The 20,009-nt window shown below is 40.8% G+C and overlaps 2 pseudogenes across 1 annotated transcript in view; both read right to left on the reverse strand.

Annotated features, from left to right (window-relative positions):
• Positions 1 to 4,559: 4,559 nt before the first annotated feature.
• LOC110297489 (uncharacterized protein C2orf78 homolog) overlaps positions 4,560 to 20,009 on the reverse strand; it is an 85,591-nt pseudogene continuing 70,141 nt past the window's right edge. Inside the window, exon 3 of the transcript XR_015047752.1 lies at positions 4,560 to 5,489. The product of XR_015047752.1 is annotated as an uncharacterized protein C2orf78 homolog (transcript). The remainder of the gene's footprint in view (positions 5,490 to 20,009) is intronic.
• Positions 6,085 to 8,647, reverse strand: LOC110289010 (uncharacterized protein C2orf78 homolog; annotated as a pseudogene).

A 20,009-nucleotide genomic window follows, 5' to 3' on the forward strand; every position in this document is an offset into this window, starting at 1 on the left:
TGAAGAAACAAGCTGGAGTAGCCATTCTAATATCTGATAAGATTGACTTCCAACCCAAAGTCATTAAAAAAGACAGGGAGGGACACTTCATACTCATCAAAGGTAAAATCCTCCAAGAGGAACTATCAATCCTGAATATCTATGCTCCAAATACAAAGGCAGCCACATTCATTAAAGAAACTTTAGTAAATCTCAAAGCACACATTGCACCTCATACAATAATAGTGGGAGACTTCAACACACCACTTTCACCAATGGACAAATCATGGAAACAGAAACTAAACAGGGACACAGAGAAACTAAGAGAAATTATGAATCAAATGGATCTGGCAGATATTAGAGAACATTCTATCCTAAAACAAAAGGATATACTTTCTTCTCAGCACCTCATGGTACCTTCTCCAAAATTGACCACATAATTGTTCACAAAGCAGGCCTCAACAGATATAAAAATATTGAAATTGTCCCATGCATCCTATCAGATCACCATGGACTAAGGCTGATCTTCAATAACAAAATAAATAATAGAAAGCCAACCTTCACGTGGAAACTGAACAACACTCTTCTCAATGATACCTTGGTCAAGGAAGGAATAAAGAAAGAAATTAAGGACTTTTTAGAGTTCAATGAAAATGAAGCCACAACATACCCAAACTTATGGGACGCAATGAAAGCATTTCTAAGAGGAAAACTCATAGCTCTGAGTGCCTCCAAAAGGAAACTAGAGAGAGCACACATTAGCAGCTTGACAACACACCTAAAAGCACTAGAACAAAAGGAAGCAAATTCACCCAAGAGGAGTAGACGGCAGGAAATATTCAAACTCAGGGGTGAAATCAACCAAGTGGAAACAAGAAAAACTATTCAAAGAATCAACCAATCAAGGAGCTGGTTCTTTGAGAAAATCAACAAGATAGATAAATCTTTAGCCAGACTCACTAGAGGGCACAGGGAAAGCATCCTAATTAACAAAATCAGAAATGAAAAAGGAGACATAACAACAGATCCTGAAAACATCCAAAACACCATCAGATCCTTCTACCAAAGGCTATACTCAACAAAACTGGAGAAACTGGATGAAATGGATAAGTTCCTAGACAGATACCAGGTACCAAAGTTGAATCAAGATCAGGTTAATGATCTAAACAGCCCTATATCCCCCAAAGAAATAGAAGCAGTCATTAATAGTCTCCCAACTAAAAAAAGCCCAGGACCAGATGGGTTTAGTGCAGAGTTCTATCAGACCTTCAAAGAAGATCTAATCCCAGTTCTTCACAAACTATTCCACAAAATAGAAACAGAAGGTACTCTACCCAACTCATTCTATGAAGCCACAATTACTCTGATACCTAAACCACAAAAAGACCCAACAAAGATAGAAAACTTCAGACCAATATCCCTTATGAATATTGATGCAAAAATCCTCAATAAAGTTCTTGCTAACCGAATCCAAGAACACATCGAAACAATCATCCATCCTGACCAAGTAGGTTTCATCCCAGGGATGCAGGGATGGTTCAATATACGGAAATCCATCAACGTAATCCAGTATATAAACAAACTCAAAGACAAAAACCACATGGTCATCTCGTTAGATGCGGAAAAAGCATTTGACAAGATCCAACACCCATTCATGATAAAAGTCTTGGAAAGATCAGGAATTCAAGGCCCATACCTAAACATGATAAAAGCAATCTACAGCAAACCAGTAGCCAACATCAAAGTCAATGGTGAGAAGCTTGAAGCAATCCCTCTAAAATCAGGGACTAGACAAGGCTGTCCACTTTCTCCATACCTATTCAACATTGTACTTGAAGTCCTAGCCAGAGCAAATCGACAACAAATGGAGATCAAAGGGATACAAATTGGAAAAGATGAAGTCAAAATATCACTTTTTGCAGATGATATGATAGTATATATAAGTGACCCTAAAAATTCCACCAGAGAACTCCTAAGCCTGATAAACAGCTTCGATGAAGTAGCTGGATATAAAATTAACTCAAACAAATCAATGGCCTTTCTCTACACAAAGAATAAACAGGCTGAGAAAGAAATTAGGGAAACAACACCCTTCTCAATAGTCACAAATAATATAAAATATCTTGGCGTGACTCTAACTAAGGGAGTGAAAGATCTGTATAATAAAAACTTTAAGTCTGTGAAGAAAGAAATTATAGAAGATCTCAGAAGATGGAAAGATCTCCCATGCTCATGGATTGGCAGGATCAACATTGTAAAAATGGCTATCTTGCCAAAAGCAATCTACAGATTCAATGCAATCCCCATCAAAATTCCAAATCAATTCTTCAACGAATTAGAAAGTGCAATCTGCAAATTCATCTGGAATAAGAAAAAACCTAGGATAGCAAAAACTCTTCTCAAGGATAAAAGAACCTCTGGTGGAATCACCATGCCGGACCTAAAGCTCTACTACAGAGCAATTGTGATAAAAACTGCATGGTACTGGTATAGTGACAGACAAATAGACCAATGGAATAGAATTGAAGACCCAGAAATGAACCCACACACCTACGGTCACTTGATCTTTGACAAGGGAGCTAAAAACATCCAGTGGAAGAAAGACAGCATTTTCAACAAATGGTGCCTGCACAACTGGTTGTTAACTTGTAGAAGAATGCGAATCGATCCATTCCTATCTCTTGTACTAAGGTCAAGTCTAAGTGGATCAAGGAACTTCACATAAAACCAGAGACACTGAAACTTATAGAGGAGAAAGTGGGGAAAAGCCTTGAAGATATGGGCACAGGGGAAAAATTCCTGAATAGAACAGTAATGGCTTGTGCTGTAAGATCGAGAATTAACAAGTGGGACCTCATGAAACTGCAAAGCTTCTGCAAGGCTAAAGACACCATCAATAAGACAAAAAAAACCACCAACAGATTGGGAAAGGATCTTTACCTATCCTAAATCAGATAAGGGACTAATATCCAATATATATAAAGAACTCAAGAAGGTGGACTCCAGAAAGTCAAATAACCCCATTAAAAAATGGGGCTCAGAACTGAACAAAGAATTCTCACCTGGGGAATACCGAATGGCAGAGAAGCACCTGAAAAAATGTTCAACATCCTTAATCATCAGGGAAATGCAAATCAAAACAACCATGAGATTCCATCTCACAACAGTCAGAATGGCTAAGATCAAAAATTCAGGTGACAGCAGATGCTGGCGAGGATGTGGAGAAAGAGGAACACTCCTCCATTGTTGGTGGAATTGCAAGCTTGTACAACCACTCTGGAAATCAGTCTGGCGGTTCCTCAGAAAATTGGACATAGTACTACCGGAGGATCCAGCAATACCTCTCCTGGGCATATATCCAGAAGATGTCCCAACCGGTAAGAAGGACACATGCTCCACTATGTTCATAGCAGCCTTATTTATAATAGCCAGAAGCTGGAAAAAACCCAGATGTCCCTCAACAGAGGAATGGATACAGAAATTATGGTACATTTACATAATGGAGTACTACTCAGCTATTAAAAAGAATGAATTTATGAAATTCCTAGCCAAATGGATGGACCTGGAGGGCATCATCTTGAGTGAAGTAACACAATCACAAAAGAACTCACACAATATGTAATCACTGATAAGTGGATATTAGCCCAAAACTTAGGATACCCAAGATATAAAATACAATTTGCTAAACACATGAAACTCAAGAAGAATGAAGACCAAAGTGTGGACACTGTGCACCTTCTTAGAATTGGGAACAAAACACCCAGGGAAGGAGTTACAGAGACAAAGTTCGTAGCTGTGATGAAAGGATGGACCATTTAGAGACTGCCGTATCCAGGGATCCATCCCATAAGCAGCTTCTAAATGCTGACACCATTGCATACACTAGCAAGATTTTGCTGAAAGGACCCAAATATAGCTGTCTCTTGTGAGACGATGCCGGGGCCTAGCAAACACAGGAGTGGATGTTCACAGTCAGCTATTGGATGTATCACAGGGCTCCCAATGGAGAAGCTAGAGAAAGTACCCAAGGAGCTAAAGGGATCTGCAACCCTATTGTTGGAACAACATGATGTACTAACCAGAACCCTGGAGCTCTTGTCTCTAGCTGCATATGTATTGAAAGATGACCTAGTCGGCCATCAATGGAGAGGCCCATTGGACTTGCAAACTTTATATGCCCCAATATAGGGGAATGCCAGGGCCAAAAGAATGGGAATGAATGGGTAGGGAAGTGGGGGGTGCTATGGGGGACTTTTGGGATAGCATTGGAAATGTAATTGAGGAAAATATGTAATAAAAATATTAAAAATTAAAAAAAATTATCTTAAAGCCAAAAAAAAAGAGAAACAGAATAAACTAGCCAACTTAATATTATATGGCAATTTTACTAACTATTAAAATTCATATGGGTATGTTTTTTTCCTATCTATCTATATAATTAGTCTTCTATATTCCAGCACATGTTCTTATGTATATACATATTTATATATTTTTCTTTACTTTTATACCTCTGTATCAGTGATTATATCTCTGTAATGTAAATGTCGAAAAGCCCTTTGTTGCAATGATCTGGCGAGCTCTTACATTGCATAGCCATAATATTGAGAAATTTCCATATCCCTCTCCCTCTGAAGGAAAATCTGCAGTTTCCCAGTAGAGGGGTTCTGGACAGCATTCTCACACTCTTGTTGGGCTCGCCTCTTCATGGCCTCCCTCTCTGGCCTCTGCTCTTTTGTGATGGGTTGTGAGACAACTGGTCCCAGAATGTCGACTTTCTTCCATGGAATGGGTTGGCGGCTGGAGTCATGCAGTAGATATTGGGTTTGAGGTTTGGGAGGCGATGGTACCTTGCTCCTGGCAGCAGAAACAAGCTTTCTCTGGAATGATGTGTTAGATGATGCTCTGTAGGGTACAGGCCTTGAGGTGGCCAACTGGGACACAGCACTAGACTGGTTGGGGTTGGTTACATTAGGTCCAGTGGCACTGGAGGAAATTGGAGGAGCTGGCTTGGCAGAGGCTATCAAAGATGTGCTCACAGGAGGTGGTTGAGCTGGCCTGAGTGTGGTAGGTTGAGCTTAGTGAGAGTGAGGCTGCACAGGGTAAACTGTAGTGGGCCTGCGTAAAGCCAGGGAAAGGGGCTTTCTAGAAGCAGGTCTCGATTGAGGCTTGTCCAGAGTTGGAAAAGGCGGAGGAACTAACTTGACCTTCCCAGATGGGGGCAGCTCATAGTGGGATGGAGATACACAATCTTTGTCAACACTGCTCTGTGCTCTCTGAACCTTCCCTGGGCTTTTGGGAGGACCCTGGCCCTCACATGGCATGTTTAACACTGTTGTGGTAACTGAGCCTTGACCTGGATCTTTGTTGCTGGTGAAGGTTTGCAGACCTCTGAAGGAGGAGGTGCCAGTTTTCTTCTCACTCTTCTTTCCCAGTGGGTGGAAGACCTGCACGGACTCCAGCATGTGCATTGCAAGGTTGTTTCGAGGCTTCTTGAAGCTGTTTTGACTGAGCTCAGGTGGGTTTCTCTTCCTCTTGTTCTTGGGGATGGTGGGATCCTTTTCTGCTTTGACTCTCTTCCTTGACTGTTTAAGCTCCTCTGGTTTCTTGGATTTGTTCTCTGGTCCACTTGGTCTTTCTTGCCCCTGTTTTCTAGCTCTTCTGTTCTTGCTGGAGGGCACTTTGGGAGCTTTGCCTTCTGGGTGCTTTGCCATGTTGTCAATAGCCCTGTCACTGGCCCCAGCAACACCCACAGCCCCCTCTCCCTCCACCAGGTCCCGGTCCTGGATTTTGGCCTGAGGAGCCCCCTCAAGCAACTCAAAGGATTTATGTTTGTTCTTCCTCACCTGGTCAGAGGGGCCACTGGTGACTCTCCAGTTTTCACAGGACTGACCTTGGTCTATGTCTGTGAGGGTGTTTAGGAGTTGGGGAAGTTGAATGTCTGCCTCAAATCTAGTGATGTCTTTAAAGTCGAAGCTGGATCCAATCTCATTCTCTTGCCCCACAAGCTCTTTTGGACCCATACTGATGCATCCCAAATGGGCATTATCAGAATCAGGCTTCTGCCTGGGGCTCTCAGTGTCAGTGCAGTGCAGAGGCTGCTGCAATTCAGGGTGTTCCAAAGTCAGGATTTGTGTGTCTTGGTTTTTTTGTGCCCTCTTTTATCTCAGGCATGGCTTCGTCCTCTGGTTGTTCCAGGCTTGGAGCTGGAGGCAAGGCCAGGAACTCTGAAGGACTGTGGATGGGGGCTATTAATGCCCTCTCCCTGTTGACAGCTGGTGGCCTTATCTGGGAAACCTGGACACAGGTGTTGCAGAGTTCTGGACTCTGCAGCTGACATTGTGTCTGGCCTGAAGGTGGCAATCCCAGGGACGTCTCCATTTGAACCACTGGAAAAGAGTGAAGGAAGAAGTCAGTTCCTGGGGTAAATGAGATGCTCCCCACCCCCAACCCCATTTCATAGACCACAGCATTTGGCCCCTGCAGCAGTGGGAGGACATTCCTATGAGCTCTTGATGAAGAGCTTGGATGCTACCTCTGTGGGCAGACCAATGGTGACTGCTCTGTTTCTGCAGACCATTGCATGTCATGCTTTCACAGATATTTTTATTTTCCTTCCTGTTTGTGTGGTTTGTGGAGGAAAACCCTCAGTAGGTCAGTTACCAAATTACATGGACATGTGCTCCTCACTTTCCTTCCCCTTTGTCTTTATGAAGAGTGCCTCTCATGTTCGTGGAACTTTGCTACTAGGTAGGTTGTCTGGTCCATAATTTCAAAAACTTACCTGACACTGTGAATAATGTCATTACTCAGATGACCCCAGAATATTGCTTTTTTATGTAGGTTTAGGTTGCAAACCCACTTAGGCACTCCTGCAAGGCAAGCATTTAAACAACCAACAATTTTCTACAGTCCCATGTTTCACAATGTTATAAGTGGAATGGAAAATGGTATGAGAATTTGAAATTGTTGGGCTTGGGTGAGACTCAGTCGTAGAGAACATGTCTACATGATCTTATGTTCTTAGACATGGGTTCCCTCTGCAGTACTACAGCAAAAGAAAAACAAAACAAAACAAACAAATAAAAAATGAGCAGGCTTAGCCAAATTAGAAATGGTACCTAGACTATGCCATACTCTCTACAGTTTTAAGTGTCAGAAAATTCCAGGACAGGTGCTGAGAATCTGGGAGGAATTCTTCCTCCAGGACAGATTCTGAGCTACATTGCTCTGGAGGATTTCAACTCATGGAAAATCCTGTGTTACCAAAACATTTCCTCAGTGTTTTCTAGACACAAGGTCAATAATAGGTCAGGAAGGAGTCTATTGCAGTGTATTGGTGGATAGGACAGATTATTCTGTATAGTTAGTTACATGTGTGACTATGGTATACTCCATGGATATCATTTAATACAGGATGAATGCTACTCACTGTGGCCTTGCATTATCTCTTTTGATAGAGTCTAAAGGTGGTGGTGGAAAACTAGAGCTGTACTTAACCTATCAGGAGACTCATTCTCCCTCTGTGTGTACTGTCCACTACTAAAAGCTAGAGGTCAATTTCTTTGGAGTGCTGATCTGAAAACTTCCCTCCCGGATCTGTACTCAATGGGAAGACCATTGTCTGGCATGGACTGAGCAGATGTGGAATAGGAGAAGGCAGAGGTAAAAAGTGGTATTTGGATATTCCTTGGCTGAATCTCCTTTAGCACCATCACCATCTCTGGTTGGAGCACAGAGGTCTGACTCCCAGGGAAGGACACAGAGCCATGGGACTGCAAACACTGCCCAAATTCTTGAGCTATCAGAGGGCCCAGGTTGTTGTGCTCATAGTAATAGAAATGGCTGCTATCCTGGTAGGAAGGTGCCAAGCCGTATCCTTGATTTGGCATCTGCGGTGGTATGACCTGACAAGGTTGGCAGGCAGTGTTGGATAAAAAAGAACTATGACATTGGGATCTAAAATTTTATCACACTGGTTTGTCACAGCCAAGGAGGAGAGTGTAGTGTCCTGGTCAATGAGGGTCATATTTAATTCCTGGAGTGCATCTTCCCTCCCATGAGTGCTTCCAGTGCAATCCCACTCGAGAGCACCTGGATAGGAGGGTGCCGAGGTGGAAATCTGGCCCTGCTCTGTTATCACTGTCAGCATGGTTGTGCCAGCATGTGGGTTAAGATAGGCATTACCCATGAGCGGCTGGAGAGAAGTACTGGATGCTGATGGTAGAAGCCATGCTGAACTCACATCTGGGGTGGAGGCCCTGGAAAAGTTGCACACAGTTCCTGCAGGCTGTATGGAGTTGCTCAGCAGAGGCAGAGAAGGGTGCAGAGTGCTTTCTGTCCCAAAGAAAGGTGAACTTTGGAAATGTTGTAGAGAGGAAGAAGACAGTGGAAATGGTGAGGTTGATGTTTTCTAAGTTACTGTGGGGAGCAGTGCTATATCCAGTTTGTACTGGCTGTGATTGACTAAGGCTGAATTTTCCTCCAGCATCCCAATTACAAGTTCTCAGATTGATTCTTGGCACTAGCCAGAATGACACTCCTTTGATGAGCTACCTGATCTTCCTCTGTGGGCATGGAATTCCTGCTCGATCTGGTTCAACCTTTGCTCCAACGTAGACATATTCCTTCTTTGCCCTGCTTTGTCTTGTTCTCATACCTGCTGTGACATTGCCTCAAAACTCTGTCCTACAGTAGCAGTGTTTAGAGGTAGGAGAGCCTTAGATAGCTTCTCAAGCTACTGCCTTTTCCCTGTTCTGTGCACATCTATGTAAATAGACATGGACTCTGTACTTAAGAGTAGGCTGGACTTGAAATCACAGAAACCAACCTGCCTCTGGATCTGACATGCTGCTTTTATACTTGATAACCAGGACCACCAATCTTATCTATACTCTGTGGGTATTTTTGTTTTTTAAAAATTACATTTCAGGGAGTTTATATATGAATATTGTATTTACTTAATTTACTTTGCTACCTCCTCCTTTGTCCCTCCCACTCCTGTAACTGATGACATCTTATATAAGTATAACTCTTAAACACCTGTGTGTTTATGACTTTATGTATACAATGTACTGGTCACATTTCATGGTGTGTACATGTGTTTAGGGCTGACCCTTTGGGATTTGGTAACCTATTAGAAGGTTGATCCCTGAACAAGGTTTACTCTTCCTCTGTTCCTGTTAATTGCCGGTAACTCTTGGAGAGGGGAAGCCTTGTGAGGATTTCCCACCTGTGTCATTTAGTGTTGTACAGAGAACAACTGAGTATGGAGTTCTCAGCCCCAACTGATAGTATCCAACACAACCAGTGCATCCAAGAATCAGAAAACTCTGCACAAGATGTGGTAGATTGTAAAAGCCGGGAACCAGAGTGGGATAATATTCTCTATATATGACAGTGAACTTGTGCCTAGACGAATCTTAACAATATGGTTGCCTAAACAAGGCTTGGGAAATGACAGTGTCTTGGGCCTTTTGATTTAAAATGTGTGGTTCTCTGCAACATTCTGTCCCAAACTATCTTTGTGTTCTTTTAAGATTATCTCTGCAGGTTTGACTCCTTCTATTTCTCTGTTTCCTAGCCCTTCATCTTTAAACTTTGGATTTTTTTGTCCCCCAGTTCTTGTGAATCTGTCTTTCATGTAACAGCTTCAATATTTCTTTCACTAGAATAACTACCTTCGCAGAGTCTAGCCCCCTCTTAGTCTCTCCCACATTCCTTCTCTTTTAAGATTCAACAGCACAGAGCACAGACCATAGTAACACTGTAATCTCTCTGAGGTGGATAAAGAATCCATTGAGAGTAATCTATGTGTCTAAAGTCACATTCTTAGTAAGAACAAAAGTTAATATGACTTTCAACGTGAGATATCTATATCCATGTCATCCTTAGTATTCTAAAGATTTAAACATATTCTAAAAATAAGGAAAGATGTGATCAAAAATATTTGAAAGTTGCTTTCCTTACCTGACATATTTAGGGGGGCTCTGTATGGGGAGTAACAGTACTCCACCCCACAACTGAGCTGGATAAATGGTAGTCTTCGTCTGATATACTGACCAAAAGAGCGAGTGTGTCCAGTATCAAACAGAGCTCACTGGTCACTGGTCACAGGTTACCTGTAATGATCCAAATTTGTTTACAGGCAGTACCTTGGAAACCCCAGGATTCTACTAGGTGCTGGTAGGCTAAGAGGGGGAATGATGTCATAAATCAGTCAGCAGCCAATGGGAAGGACAGATTCTGAGCTGCAAGACAGGATTGAGTAGACAAGATAATGGAGAAATAGTAGCCCTGAATTCTGAGATAGGTGCTGGTAAAAGGAGGTAATCTTCACGTGGCTGTTCCTTTTGCCTTGCCTTTTAGCTTAGGAAATCATATCAGTGTTTCTTACCAGATTCATGGACTGATATTAATAATGTGCATATGGTCTGTCACATTCCAACAAAATGTATCCCATCAACACACATTAAATATAGGGACAGTAGCCTTGGGCAGGAAGGAGGGGGTCACCTAGGATGAGGCAACTAGGTTGAGAAACTGTTTTTGAGTTGTGAGCTGTCTGCATCTGTCCATGAACAAAGGAAGAGATCAAAGGGCTCCTTTGTGACTATGTTGAAGGGCAGGGCTGAGTGCATTGAAAGCCCCTTGTAGCACCTTGAAAGACTGTGTCTCTTTTCAGGTTTCTTGTCCCAGAGTCTTTTTTTTTTTTAATTCTTTATTTGTCTATTCTGGTCTAGGTTGGCCTCAGATCCCTGTTCTCGCCTTTTCATCCCTGCTTTGTAGACTTTGATCCTTGGACCAGCTTGCTCCTGCATCCTTACACTAGAGTGTGATAGCACAGTAAATTTCTAGACACAGTAGTCTTGATTTTGTCTGACAGATGCATGTAACATGGGTTCTGCACTTATCAGCAAACAACAGAAGGACTGATGATGAGGCTGACTGCATGTGTTCCCTTTTCAGCATTTGTTGCTATTCTCCTGCCCACGTTCTGCTTCCTCTGGATATTTTCTCTACTCTTCTTTCATTTTCCAGAGACAGGTTTTTCTCTTTAACTCATGTTGTTTTGGAACTGACTGTGTATCTCCCTCCAGCCTCAGACTCATGGACATTCTTTATGTCCATGTCTTTATCTCTGTAGAGTCATGATTGTGAGCTACCAAGTCTGGTGTCTTATAAGGAGAGTGGCAATTACTTTAGCTTCTTTCTCCTTGCAACAAACTCTGAAGAATCTTGGGCTTCTACCATTGTCTGCCCTGCTTGGATCTGAGATCTGCCTAAGGCCGAGACAGTGGAACAGGTAGAGAACAAAAGAAGGCCTTAGTTTGTACAGGGTGTTGGACTAAATGGAAAAAGAAAGTAATGTAGGTATTTGGTTTATTTTTCAATAAAGAACCAACCTTTTCACCATCTCTGGGTACCTTCAGGCACCAGAAATGCACCTGGTATTTTGTTGATACACAGAGAAATCTGTGTCTTTCTTCATTTTATCCTATGTTGCACCTCCCATTTTTGTCACTCCCTGGTAAGTTCATAGACTGTTATTTGACATATGTCAAATATGAATTTATACACATTTTTATTCTATCTACCTCACAAAGCATTAACTAATACAACAGTGTTGATTAGTTTTTTTTATTAAACCCGATATTAGAGCCATTTTAACTCTCTACCATAATGTCTGGCTGTTAGCTCAACTGCCTTCAGAGAAAGTATCTGATTGTGGCAGGTTAAAGCTTTCAAATAAGAAGTATAGGAGAATATCATCAGGAGTCATTTCATTGATTTATGTTTTTGTTAAATGACCATGTTTTTTGTTTTACTCTATTTCTATAGGTTATCTAGTTTCCGGGTCTTGGTTACCCAAGCATTGTCAACTATAGATTCATTCTTGTGGAGTAAGTCTTAAATCAAATCAGAAGTTCATTGCCTACTCCCACAAGTTCGTTTTTTTTTTTTTTTTCCATTGCGATAGAACATATGTAGGGACAACAGGTTGTAGGCTAAGGGTTTTGTGGTTGTGCTGGTTTCCATGTTTCTCTTTCAGTGTTCTATGCATTAGGAGTCCTATAGCATTGCAAGGGCACTAGAATATATTGGTGAAGTATCCATGTTGCCATCCACCCAACTTCTTGATATTCAGTGAGTATGTGGATGTTATCTTCAGCAAAGTGGCCTTCTGTGGTGATAGAGAACACCCTTTTGTCTAAGCAACAGCCTGGTTTTGTTGATCTACCAGGGGCATACATCCAAAACCTCAACAGAATTTTATGAAGTTTTGCCACTGGTAGTCTTACCAGGACAAGAATTGCAATAAGACTTTATACCCCCCATTACTAGAAGTCCTTATTTGGATGTCCTTCATAGATTTGAGGAAGTTTCCCTTGAGTGGGTACCCATATCACACACATAATAGCCTCTCTGTAACTGTGTTCACTTCCTACACTCTATCCATCCATCCCATATCCTCGACCATCTCAACCATCATTTTCATTCCCATCCACCATTTTATACCTTTAGAATCTACTCTGTTACTATATACCCAAGAGACATATGTGTTCCTCCATCTGGACACCTCTTCTTTACCCACCTTCTCAGGATCTACTGATTACAGTACATGCATTCCACAGGTGAATTTATAGGTTTTCTTTACCACACTCTGGACGAATTTTTTTTGTAGTTCCATTCATTTTCCTGCACATTGCATAATATTTATTTTTGTAATAGCAGATTATGACTCCATTGTGTTAGCATGACTGTCCATGTTGTTGTAAGGATCATCCATTGGGTATATTCCCAACAGTTCTATGCCTAGATCTGCAGGTAGATCAACTTCAACTCACTGTGGAACTGCCTTTTTAATTTCAATAGTTGCTGTACACGTTTTCATACTCACTAAAAAGGGAGTGTTTCCTCTGCTCCACATCCTCGCCAGCATGATTTGTTGTTTTACTGACCTTAGGCATTCTAGCATGTTGAAGACGATATCTAAAGTGGTTTCTATTTGCATTTCCCTGATGACTAAGGATATGCAACATTTCTATAAGTGTTTCTCTCTCTTTGGATTTCCTCTACTGAGTATTTTCTTCAGATATGTATGCAATTTTGAAATTGAATGATTTCACCATTTGAAATCCAGTTTCTTGATTTGTTTATACATATATATATATTTGAAATTTAGTCCTTGCTTTTGTAACCATACTACAGGATATGGAGAGAGAAAAACTCTTTTTGCATTTGGTAGGCTTTAGCTTTGTCCAGTTGACAGGTTCCCTTCATTTCAGAACCTTTTCTGTTATATGAGATCCCATTTAAGATTTGTGGAACTTCTTTTTTTTCTTTCTTTCTTTCTTCAACAGTGGAATTTCATTTTTTAAAAGAGATTTGTTCAAAAGGACAATAATAAAAATACAAGGAAGCTTTTGATGAAAACATCAATGTTGGGTTATTGGAATATATATACATATAAATAATATATTCATATATATATATCCATATATATTCATCAATGTTCATACATATACATGCATATGTAAATATATTTCATATATACGTATATATAAGATATGAATATAGTCTATTTTTCATTTCCTCCCTTTACTTTTTTTTCTCCAATTTTTATTAGGTATTTACTTCATTTATGTTTCAAATGCTATCAAGAAAATTCCCTATACCCTCCTCCTCCTGCTTCCCTACTCACCCCCTCCTATGTCTTGGACCTGGTGTTTCCCCTGTACTGGGACATATAAAGTTTGCAAGACCAAGGGGCCTCTCTTCACAATGATGGTCGATTAGGCCATCTTCTGCTAAAAATGCAGCTAGAGAAGTGAGCTTTGTTGGTAATGGTTAGTTCATATTGTTGGAACTTCTTTATTTGATTCAAAGGACATTGTTTAATTATCTACAATACCATCTGGCTTGTGCATTCATATCACCTCCACAACCATGTGTTTCACTGAGCTCTGAGGAAAGGCAATTAATGGAGACCTATCCTTTAGACTTCCTCTCGCATAAAGTCTGGCTGTTAGCTCAACTGCTTTCAGAGAACGCCTATGATGGTGACAGGATGAGGCACTCAACTAAGAACTATAGCAGAATATTAATAGGAGTCATTTAATTGATATATATTTTTGTTAAATGACCAGATTTTTTGTTTTACCATATGTCTATAGGCTACCTAGTTTTGGATTCTTGGTTATCGAAGCAATGTTGACTATAGATTCGTTATTGTGGAGTAAGTCTTAAGTCAAATCACGACTTCATTGCCTATTGCCACAAAGTCATTGTTCCCATTGCCCTAGAACATTTTTTAGGGACAACTGGTTGTAGGCCGAGGGTTTTGTGGTTGTGCTGGTTTCCATGTTTCTCTTTCAGTGTTCTATGCATTAGGAGTCCCTTAGCATTGCAAGGGCACTAAAATATGTTGGTGAAGTCTCCATCTTGCCATCCACCTAACCTCTCGATGTTCAGCGACTGTGTGGATGTTATCTTCTGCAATGGGGCCTTCTTTGCTGATAGAGAACACCCTTTTGTCTAAGCAACAGCCTGGTTTTGTTGACGTACATAGGACATATGGCCAATAGGCCAATATAAGCTTATGAAGTTTTGTCACTGGAATTCTTACCAGGACAAGAAATGGGATAAGACTTTATTAATTTTTTATATTTTTTATTAGGTATTTTCCTCATTTATATTTCCAATGCTATCCCAAAAGTCCCCCATACCCTCCCCCTCCCACTCCACTACCCACCCACTCCCGCTTTTTGGCCCTGGTGTTCCCCTTTATTGGGGCATATAAAGTTTGCAAGTCCAATGGGCCTCTCTTTCCAGTGATGAGCAACTAGGCCATCTTTTGATACATATGCAGCTAGAGTCAAGAGCTCCGGGGTACTGGTTAGTTCATAATGTTATTCCACCTATAGGGTTGCAGATCCCTTTAGCTACTTGGGTACTTTCTCTAGCTCCTCCATTGGGAGCCCTGTGATCCATCCAATAGCTGACTGTGAGCATCCACTTCTGTGTTTGCTAGGCCCTGGCATCGTCTCACAAGAGACAGCTATATCAGGGTCCTTTCAGCAAAATCTTGCTAGTGTATGCAATGGTGTCAGCATATGGAGGCTGATTATAGGATGGCAGTCTCTAGATGGTCCATCCTTTTGCCTCAGGTCCAGACTTTGTCTCTGTAACTCCTTCCATGGGTGTTTTGTTCCCAATTCTAAGAAGGGGCACAGTGTCCACACTTTGGTCTTCGTTCTTTTTGACTTCCATGTGTTTTGCAAATTGTAACTTATATCTTGAGTATTCTAAGTTTCTGGGCTAATATCCATTTATCAGTGAGTACATATCATTTGAGTTCTTTTGTGATTGGGTTACCTCACTCATAATGCCTTCCAGATCCACCCATTTGCCTAGGAATTTCATAAATTCATTCTTTTTAATAGCTGAGTAGTACTCCATTGTGTAAATGTACCATATTTTTGTATCCATTCCTCTGTTGAGGGGCATCTGGGTTCTTTCTAGCTTCTGACTATTATAAATAAGGCTGCTATGAACATAGTGGAGCATGTGTCATTCTTACTAGTTGAAACATCTTCTGGATATATGCCCAGGAGAGGTACTGCGGGATCCTGCGGTAGTACTATGTCCAATATTTTGAGGAACCAGCAGACTGATTTTCAGAGTGGTTGTACAAGCTTGCAATACCACCAAAAATGGAGGAGTGTTCCTCTTTTTCCAAATCCTAGCAAGCATCTGCTGTCACCTGAATTTTTTATCTTAGCCATTCTAACTGGTATGAGATGGAATCTCAGGGTTGTTTTGATTTGCATTTCCCTGATGATTAAGGATGCTGAACATTTTTTCAGGTGTTTCTCAGCCATTCAGTTTTCCTCAGGTGAGAATTCTGTGTTTACCTCTGAGCCCCATTTTTTAATGGGGTTATTTGATTTTTGGGAGTCCACATTCTTGAGTTCTTTATATACATTGGCTATTAGTCCCCTATCTGATTTAGGATAGGTAAAGATCCTTTCCCAATCTGTTGCTGGCCTTTTTGTCTTATTGATGGTGTCTTTTGCCATACAGAAGCTTTGCAGTTTCATGAGGTCCCATTTATCGATTCTCAAACTTACAGCACAAGCCATTGCTGTTCTATTCAGGAATTTTTCCCCTGTGCCAATATGTTCGAGGCTTTGCCCCACTTTCTCCTCTATACGTTTCAGTGTTTCTGGTTTTAGTGGAGCTCCTTGATCCACTTAGATTTGACCTTAGTACAAGGAGATAGGAATGGATCAATTCTCATTCTTCTACATGATAACCACCAGTGGTGCCAGCACCATTTGTTGAAAATGCTGTCTTTTTTCCACTGGATGGTTTCAGCTCCCTTGTCAAAGATCAAGTGACCATAAGTGTGTGGGTTCATTTCTGGGTCTTCAATTCTATTCCATTGGTCTACTTGTCTGTCACTATACCAGTACCATGCAGTTTTTATCACAATGTTCTGTAGTAAAGCTTTAGGTCAGGCATGGTGATTCCACCAGAGGTTCTTTTATCCTTGAGAAGAGTTTTTGCTATCCTAGGTTTTTTGTTATTCCAGATGAATTTGCAGATTGCTCTTTATAATTCATTGAAGAATTGAGTTGGAATTTTGATGGGGATTGCATTGAATCTGTAGATTGCTTTAGGCAAGATAGCCATTTTTACAATGTTAATTCTGCCAATTCATGAGCATGGGAGATCTTTCCATCCTCTGAGATCTTTAATTTCTTTCTTCAGAGACTTCAAGTTCTTATCATACAGATTTTTCACTTCCTTAGAGTCACACCAAGGTATTTTATATTCTTTGTGCCTATTGAGAAGGGTGTTGTTTCCCTAATTCCTTTCTCAGCCTGGTTATTCTTTGTGTAGAGAAAGGCCATTGACTTGTTTGAGTTAATTTTATATCCAGCTACTTCATTGAAGCTGTTTATCAGGCTTAGGAGTTCTCTGGTGGAATTTTTAGAGTCAATTATATACACTATCATATCATCTTTGAAAAGTGATATTTTGACTTCTTCCTTTCCAATTTGTATCCCCTTGATCTCCTTTTGTTGTAAAATTGCTCTGGCTAGGACTTCAAGTACAATGTTGAATAGGTAGGAAGAAAGTTGGCAGCCTTGTTTAGTCCCTGATTTTAGTGGGATTGCTTCAGGTCTTCACCATTTACTTTGATGTTGGCTACTGCATTCTATAGATTGCTTTTATCATGGTTAGGTATGGGCCTTGAATTCCTGACATTTCCAAAACTTTTATCATGAATGGGTGTTGGATTTTGTCAAATGCTTTCTCCGAATCTAAGGAGATGATCCTGTGGGGTTTTTTTTCATTTTTTTATAAGGTATTATTCACATTTACATTTCCAATGCTATCCCAAAAGTCCCCCATACCCACCCCTCAATCCCCTACCCACCCACTCCCCCTTTTTGGCCCTGGAGTTCCCCTGTACTTGGGCATATAAAGTTTGCAAGTCCAATAGGACTCTCTTTCCAGTGATAGCCTACTAGGCCATCTTTTGATACATATGCAGCTAGAGTCAAGAGCTCTGGGGTACTGGTTAGTTCATATTGTTGTTCCACCTATAGGGTTGCAGTTCCCTTTAGTTCCTTGGGTGCTTTCTCTAGCTCCACCATTGGGGGCCCTGTGATCCATTCAATAGCTGATTGTGAGCATCCACTTCTGTTTGCTAAGCCCCGGCATAGTCTCACAAAAGACAGCTATATCTAGGTCCTTTCAGCAAAATCTTGCCAGTGTATCCAATGGTATCAGCGTTTGGAAGCTGATCATTGGATGGATCCCTGGATATGGCAATGAATAGATGGTTCATCCTTTCGTCACAGCTCCAAATTTTTCTCTGTAACTCCTTCCATGGGTGTTTTGTTCCCAATTCTAAGTAGGGGTAAAGTGTACATACTTTGGTCTTCATTCTTCTTGAGTTTCATGCGTTTAGCAAATTGTATCTTATATCTTGGGTATCCTAAGTTTCTGGGCTAATATCCCCTATCAGTGAGTACATATTTTGTGAGTTCCTTTCTGATTAGGTTACCTCACTCAGGATGATGCCCTCCAGGTCAATCCATTTGACTAGGAATTTCAAAAATTCATTATTTTTAATAGCTGAGTAGTACTCCATTTTGTAAATGTACTGCATTTTCTGTATCCATTCCTCTGTTGAGGGGCACCTGGGTTCTTTCCAGCTTCTGGTTATTATGAATAAGGCTACGATGAACATAGAGGAGCATGTGTCCTTCTTACTGATTGGGACATCTTCTGGATATATGCCCAGGAGAGGTGTTGCTGGATCCTCCGGTAGTACTATGTCCAATTTTCTGAGGAACAGCCAGACTGATTTCCAGAGTGGTTTTACAAGCTTGCAATCCCACCAACAATGGAGGAGTATTCCTCTTTCTCCACATCCTCGCCACGATCTGCTCTCACCTGAATTTTTCAACTTAGCCATTCTGACTTGTGTGAGGTGGAATCTCAGGGTTGTTTTGAATTGCATTTCCCTGATGATTAAGGATGTTAAACATTTTTTCAGGTGCTTCTCTGCCATTCAGTATTCCTCAGGTGAGAATTCTTTGTTCAGTTCTAAGCACGATTCCTTAAAGGGGTTATTTGATTTTTCTGGAGTCCATCTTCTTGAGTTCTTTATATACTGGATATTACTCCCCTATCCGATTTGGGATAGGTAAAGATCCTTTCCCAATCTGTTGGTGGCCTTTTTGTCTTATTGATGGTGTCCTTTGCCTTGCACAAGCTTTGCAATTTTATGAGGTCCCATTTATCGATCCTCGATCTTACAGCACAAGCCATTGCTGTTCTATTCAGGAATTTTTCCCCTGTACCCATATCTTGGAGGCTTTTCTCTACTTTCTCCTCTATAAGTTTCAGTGACTCTGGTTTTATGTGGAGTTCCTTAATCCACTTAAATTTGACCTTAGTACAAGGAGATAGGAATGGATCAATTTGCAATTTTCTACATGATAACCACCAGTTGTGCCAGCACCATTTGATGAAAATGCTGTCTTTTTTCCACTGGATGGTTTCAGCTCCCTTGTCAAAGATCAAGTGACCATAGGTGTGTGGGTTCATCTCTGGGTCTTCAATTCTGTTCCATTGGTCTACTTGTCTGTCACTATACCAGTACTATGCATTTTTTTTAATCAAAATTGCTCTGTAGTACAGCTTTAGGTCGGACATGTTGATTCCACCAAAGGTTCTTTTATCCTTGAGAAGAGTTTTTGCTATCCTAGGTTTTTTCTTATTCCAGATGAATCTGCCAATTGCCCTTTCTAATTCGTTGAAGAATTGAGTTGGAATTTTGATGGGGATTGCATTGAATCTGTAGATTGCTTTTGGCAAGATAGCCATTTTTACTATATTGATCCTGCCAATCCATGAACATGGGAGATCTTTCCATCTTCTGAGATCTTCTTTAATTTCTTTCTTCAGAGACTTGAAGTTCTTATCATACAGATCTTTCACTTCCTTAGTTAGAGTCACACCAATGTATTTTATTTTATTTGTGACTATTGAGAAGGGTGTTGTTTCCCTAATTTCTTTCTCAGCCTGTTTATCCTTTGTGTACAGAAATGCCATTGATTTGTTTGAGTTAATTTTATATCCAGCTACTTCATTGAAGCTGTTTATCAGGCTTAGGAGTACTCTGGTGGAATTCTTAGGGTCACTAATATATACTATCATATCATCTGCAAAAAGTGATATTTTGACTTCTTCCTTTCCCATTTGTATCTACTTGATCTCCTTTTGTTGTTGAATTGCTCTGGCTAGGGCTTCAAGTACAATGTTAAATAGGTAGGGAGAAGGTAGGTAGCCTTGTCTAGTCCCTGATTTTAGGGGGTTTTGCTTCCAGCTCCTCACCATTTACTTTGATGTTGGCCACTGGTTTGCTCTAGATTACTTTTATCATGTTTAGGTATGGGCCTAGAATTCCTGGTCTTTCCAAGACTTTTATCATGAATGGGTGTTGGATT

Source organism: Mus caroli, unplaced genomic scaffold (assembly GCF_978045245.1).
Source record: "Mus caroli unplaced genomic scaffold, Mus_caroli_1 scaffold_8, whole genome shotgun sequence".
NCBI classification, from domain to species: Eukaryota; Metazoa; Chordata; class Mammalia; order Rodentia; family Muridae; genus Mus; species Mus caroli.